Source organism: Podarcis tiliguerta (genome assembly GCF_965153285.1).
Source record: "Podarcis tiliguerta genome assembly, chromosome: 13".
In the NCBI taxonomy this organism is placed as follows: domain Eukaryota; kingdom Metazoa; phylum Chordata; class Lepidosauria; order Squamata; family Lacertidae; genus Podarcis; species Podarcis tiliguerta.
The window spans coordinates 43190245-43196244 of record NC_139546.1 but is presented as its reverse complement, the minus strand read 5'-3'; the positions used below and the strand labels follow the sequence as shown (position 1 = coordinate 43196244).

Genomic DNA, 6000 nt, shown 5'->3' with positions numbered 1-6000 from the left:
CAACTCGACAGTTAACTATGACTTCTCCCTTAACCCACCCACCCCGGCGTGGCTTAAACCTTAGCAAACATGTTAACGGCAGGGGCCCGGACTGCACTTTACGCGAGCCCCGGGGTGGGGCTGGAAGCGCCGGGCGGGGGCGCCGTCTCGCTGGATCGTCTCCCTCGCCCTCTTCGCCGGCTCCTCCTCCTCCTCCTCCTCTGGTCCGGGTCCCAGGCGAGGGCGGGGGCGCACATGGAGGCGGGTCCCTGAGCCAACTGCGCCCTGTCGGCGGAGGCGGAGGCGGCAGCAGGCGAGCGCGGCAGCCGGCTGGCGGCATGCGGCGGGCGGGACAAAGGAGGACGGCCGAGCCCAGTTCCTGCGGGAGATCGGAGACCCGGAGCGACCGAGGACGCATCGCCTGCCTCGCCTCTGCTCGTGCCCGGCTCCTGAGCTGCTCAAGGTGAGAAGGTGAGGGAGAGGCTCTGGGTTAAACCTCTGGTATCTGTCGGCTGGATCTCCCATAAACCTGATCCGGCGGCTGGGTAGGTGATCTTGTAGAAACACGCGCACCTTTTCCTCTGCGCCGCGGAACCTTTTCCCCCACCTCCCCAAGGGCCGGGCTCAACTCTACAACACGTGAAGAATATATATGTATATATGGAGAGAGCGCCCGTGCAAGTGTGTGAGAGTGTCATTGAACATGTGCAGAGTGCCTTTTGTAACCCCGGTGGGAATCGGCGACTACTTATGGGGTTTATTTAAGGGGGCGGCTCCCAGCAGGGCCCCCAACACCTTTCATGTGGAAGAGCTGGACTTATGAGGGCATTCAAGTTTCTTACGTTGAGTCGGATCCTGGGTCCACTGCTGCTTTCTCTGTCTGGCTGTGACTCCCCAAGGCATGGAGCGGTGGGCGTCTTTTTGCCACCCTCGCTGTTAAAACGGGAGACTGCCAGAGATTTGAGCCTGACGCCACATATAAATCATGTGCTCTGTCCCCGAGGTATGTACATGTATTTAGGAGGCGAAAGGCTACACGAATTCCTGTGCATGTTTACAGGCGGCTGAACTCCGTGGCATTTCTTTCTGAGCAAGCGTGCTCCAGATTGTGCAAAGCGGGACTAATTGTTCATAGCAGCGCAGTGTTAGAACGGTGCCCCACAAACAGTTTGTACCCTCTGGTTTTATTTGGATCTTCTTAATGCCCGCGCGTCCCCAGGTACAGAGGTTAGAAAAACCTGCAGCTGGAGCTCTGACTATCACCTGGTTTTGGATAACCAGAATACAGCTCAGGGACATGGAGAGTCAAACTTACCAGGAAGTAAGCCCCATTGGACTCTGTGGGATTTTCTTTTGAGTACATGTGCCATAAAAAGGCCATATAAATAGTCAGCGATTTATTTAACCATTTGCTGTTCCTAACATGTGTGGAACCAGCAATAGAATGTGGCTGTGTATACCGTATTTTTCGCTCTATAAGACGCACCAGACCACAAGACGCACCTAGTTTTTGGAGGAGGAAAACAAGAAAAAAAAAATTCTGAATCTCAGAAGCCAGAGCAGCAAGAGTGATCGCTGTGCTGTGAAAGCAGTGATCCCTCTTGCTCTTCTGGCTTCTGGGATAGCTGTGCAGCCTGCATTCGCTCCATAAGACGCACACACGTTTCCCCTTACTTTTTAGGAGGGAAAAAGTGAGTCTTATAGAGCAAAAAATACGGTACCCACATTTCAGCAAGGGTTTGGTTCAGGGTTCCAGCCTGCTTGCCCTCCTCCAGGACACTCCATTCCACCTACACCCAGTTTTCCTTTTCCAACTTGGCGTTCTCTACCAACTGAGCAAGCTTGGTCCTCGCAGATGTTCAAGTCCTCAGGATGTTCCCCTGAGCATGCTCATACTCCCTTTGCGTTCCTCAGCGGCCCTGTCTTGGTACAGTCCTGTCGGCACGCACCACCTGAGCTTGTTATTGGAGAGAGTGATTTATTGCTACCATTCCAGAAACACCTTCTTGCCCATTTGCTGCTGTTACAGAGAGCGGCCACCAAGAGCACCTCATTTGATCACCTTGCGGTTCAGGTTTGCTACCTGGAGGATACCCTTCCAAAGACATTGTCCATTGGGCGACCTCTTGACCAATGACCAACACAATCCTCCTCTCGCACATCCGGATTTCACAAATGACAGTGCTCAGTTTACCTGGCTGCGCTCTGTGCTCAGGCTATTGCAACCTCCATTTTACGCACAATCTTAGTGCCTTGGGGTGAGTTTCCATTGTGACTTCACTGCAGAGCTCCAGATGGAGCGACTGATTCCAGGTTTGGGGGGTGGGGAGTAGACGAGGGTGAGGCTTCTACAGCTTGGGGCTGAGAGATCAGCCTGGCTTCTAATCTGATGAAGGTGGAGGAAACCCTGGAGCAGAAGGAGTGAGTCAGTTTCTCCAGTCACAGGCAAAGGGAAAAGCCCCCGGCTCTGCAGGGTTCCGGGTGATGCCTGATTCCTGAGCAGATGGCAAAATCAGGAGGGCTTTCTGGACAAAGGGCACTTCCACACACTCCACCTGGCTGTTGAACAGTTATCTTGATTTGTTCGCAGGGATGTTAGACGATGTCGTGTCAAACAAGTGTTATCGTATTTTTCGCTCCATAGGGTGCACTGGACCATAGGGCACACCTAGTTTTTAGGGGGGGAAATAAAGGGGAAAAAATTATTCCCCCCCCCCCCCGGTCCAGGAGCGGTGGGAAGATTGCGTGCAACCTCACTGCCGCTCCCGGAGCTTGCGGGGCTAGGGACGGGGGAAGCCCGAGCTTCCCCCGAACCCAGCCCCCAGAACAGGCAACTCCCGCCACGCTCAGAAGGCTTGCGGATGGCTGCCTGAAGCCCGGCGAGCGTAGTGGGAGTTGGTGCTGCGCTCGCTGGGCTTCAGGCTGCAGGAACGCTCCGAAGGCTTGCGGATAGCTGCCTGAAGCCTGCATTCGCTCCATGGGACGCACACACATTTCCCCTTCATTTTTGGAGGGGGGAAAAGTGCGTCCTATAGAGCGAAAAATACGTTATTTCACACGTTTGCATTTTGCTTTCCTTGTTGCAAAGGTCCGATATTTTCAGCGAGCGGGTTTGTCGTTCAAGGCACACCCACCCAGTTCAATTTAGATTGCGTAATTCCGAATTTACCAGTATGGGATTGAAAATTGTGACAATCCAGACCGTTCATCTAGCTCAGTATTGCCTGCACTGATTGGCAGCAGCTCTCCAGAGTGTCTTTCCCTGGTCCTACCTGGGTGGTGCCATTGAGGATTGAGCCTTCTGGAGCAAAGCAGATGTTCTACCACTCAACTACAGACCTTCTTCTTGTCACTCACCAGGTGTGCTGGGTTAGAAAAGGGAAAGGTGTGCCCTGTGTACGAGACAAGGAGGCTTTATTCTGGAGAGATGAAATATGGAGGATCTGTCAGCAATTGCCTTTCCATACAGAGACAGCTGGGGGAGGAAAGCCTTGGCACATGTGTGCATGCGTGTGTGCGTGTGTACACAATACAGGTGGCTTTGTTGCCAGGTGCCTTTGCACTCATGCGCTTAGCGGGCAAATGATGGGGAACTTCCAGCTCCCTGAGCCTCATGTTTCAAAGGGAACCCACTGGGTGACAAGCTGCATCTGCACCCTGGCACACTCATGGAATTTGGGGTCCTGCTCTTGGAGGAAGTCACGCCTAGTGGTTAGAGCAGTGTTGTGCCAAATCGCCGGTGCCTAAGGGACCCTTTGTTTTCATCTGAAGCAGAATGGGAAGTGTGTTCTGGGTGAATGGATTTAAATTGCCGTGGGGACAAAAAAGGCCATTTTAAATAGATGCCTTGTGAAGGAACTGGCAAAGGTATGGCAGTAGCATCTGTAGCTTCAAACAAGTGACTTTAAAAGGGGATCAGACATTCAGGAAGAAGGAGGGGTTTTTTTACCAACTATTTTTTAGCTGTGGAGACTGTAGAGAATCTCCAGGTGCTGGAGGACTGAATGTGGCCCTCCAGGGCTTTTTATCTGGCCCTTGGAATGCTCTGCAGGCCCTGCCTTTCACCAGCCCTTCTCTCCCCTCTGTGTTGTTTCCCCCTGGCTAGATTGCATCCCTGAACTCTGATAATGCTTGTCTGGATGGGGGACCAAGAAGGGGATTTGTGCTGCAGAGAAACTAGCCTGATGCTCCGGCCACTTGCCTCTGGCCCCACCCACCATGGACATGTGATCCTTGCCAGAATGCATCCCTTGGTTTGAATGCCACTTACTGGAGAGTAGCAACCAAAGAGGACCGCTGTGCTGACGTCCTGCATGTTCGCCTTTCAGAGCACATCTGGTTGGCCGCTATGTGAAGCCGGATTCTGGGCTAGATCGATGTTTGGGGTTCTTCTTAACGGGATGATTTAAATCCCTTCCCCCCTTTCTCTTTTTTAATGCACATACTCTCCTGAACATGCGCGCATCCAAGCCGGTGGTTTATATAACCACAGAATTATTTCAGTTTTCAGCCAAGCAGAGCATTTATAGAGCCTAGGACCATAGTCCAAAAACCTTTGGTCCTGCACGACCCCTGCGGCGGTGAATTATATCTGCGTAGAGATAATGCGCAGGTTTCTGATAAGCTTTTGCTGCGCAGCTGCAAAGATGTGCAAAGTGAGATAAATGCGTTGCTTGGAAGCTGAGAGTGCAATCCTGGAGTTGCATCATGGAGAAGAAGGAAGTCTGGTTGGACTCAGTGTGGTGAATCTGTTTCTCCTAGCTTGTGTCCTCCAGATGTTGTTGGACTACAACTCCCATCATCATGCCTGTTGGCCACACTGGCTAGGGATGATGGGGGTTGGAGCCCAATCACATCTTGAGGGCTGCAGATTTGGAGGTCCACAGCTCAGTGGTAGAGCATTTGCCTTGCGTGCAGAAGGTCCCCGGTTCAGTTCCTGGCATCTCTAGGTAAGGACTCTGGGAGGAGCACCTGCTGAAACCCTGGAGAGCCTCTGCCAATCCGTGTAGACAATACTGAGCTGGGTGGGCCAATGGCCTGATTCTGTATGAGGCAGTTTCTAATGCACCTTACATCTCATATTTTTAAGTAAAGAGCCACTCTGTTCTGGTTGGCAGTCTAAATCAGGGTGGGGACTTATCTGAACCAGATAAATGCTTGAGATGCAATGAGGTAGAGCAGGCCAAAGGCCGTTTCAGGGGCCTAATCCGGCCCGCCAGTCAGTTTAATCTGGCTCCTGTGGTTTGTTTATCTACTGGGGTAAAATCCTCAAGAAAGCTCAACAGCTTCAATCCTAAAAAAAGCTCAACCACTTCAGTCCTAAAAAAACAACTTGGGTTGGCCCTCACACATGTTCACTTCATCAAATCTGGCCCTCTTTGAAAGACGTTTGGGCACCCCTGAGGTAGAGGGTACGTTCTTTCACACATGGTGGACCTGTAAAAGGTTAAAAGAGTATTGGGAAATAATTTATAATGACTTTAAAAAATGTTTTAAAGTACTTTTCAAAAAACCACAACACCCAGATTCCTTTTAGTTGGGCATAATTCAGGTGGAAATTCCCAGGTGTCAATAAAGTTTATTTATGTAGGCCACTACTGTGGCCTGTGTTTTGTTAGCCCCCAAATAGAAAATGAGCGAGGTTCCAACTAAAGAAGAATGGCAACTTAAGCTGATGGAATATGCGCAGCTTGTGGACCTAACATACAGAATAAGAAAACAAGAAGAACATACGTTTAAAAAAGATTGGAAAATGTTTATTGAATATATGGGGAGGGGGGAATTGTATACACTTGAAACGTGGGCAGCATTAAGATAAATTCGACAGTGTACCGGTAAATAAGTTTTGATGGATGTAATAATGGAATACTAAATGTTTTAGTTTATACAAAATATGCAGGGATTTATGTTATATAGAATGAACCATGGAAAGAGAAGAAGGGAAGTTTTTGAAATTTTGTTGTTGTTGTTTAGTCGTTTAGTTGTGTCTGACTCTTCGTGACCCCATGGACCAGAGCACGC

At 50.5% G+C, this 6000-nt stretch overlaps 1 protein-coding gene across 3 annotated transcripts in view; it reads left to right on the top strand.

Annotated features, from left to right (window-relative positions):
• Positions 1–212: 212 nt before the first annotated feature.
• Positions 213–6000, top strand: part of ARHGEF15 (Rho guanine nucleotide exchange factor 15) — a 128539-nt gene continuing 122751 nt past the window's right edge. The window contains exon 1 of one of the 3 annotated variants that reach the window (XM_083410184.1): positions 213–450. The gene's annotated coding sequence lies outside the window, so the exon portion shown is untranslated. The remainder of the gene's footprint in view (positions 451–6000) is intronic. The other 2 variants (XM_083410186.1, XM_083410185.1) reach the window with 2 other exon arrangements.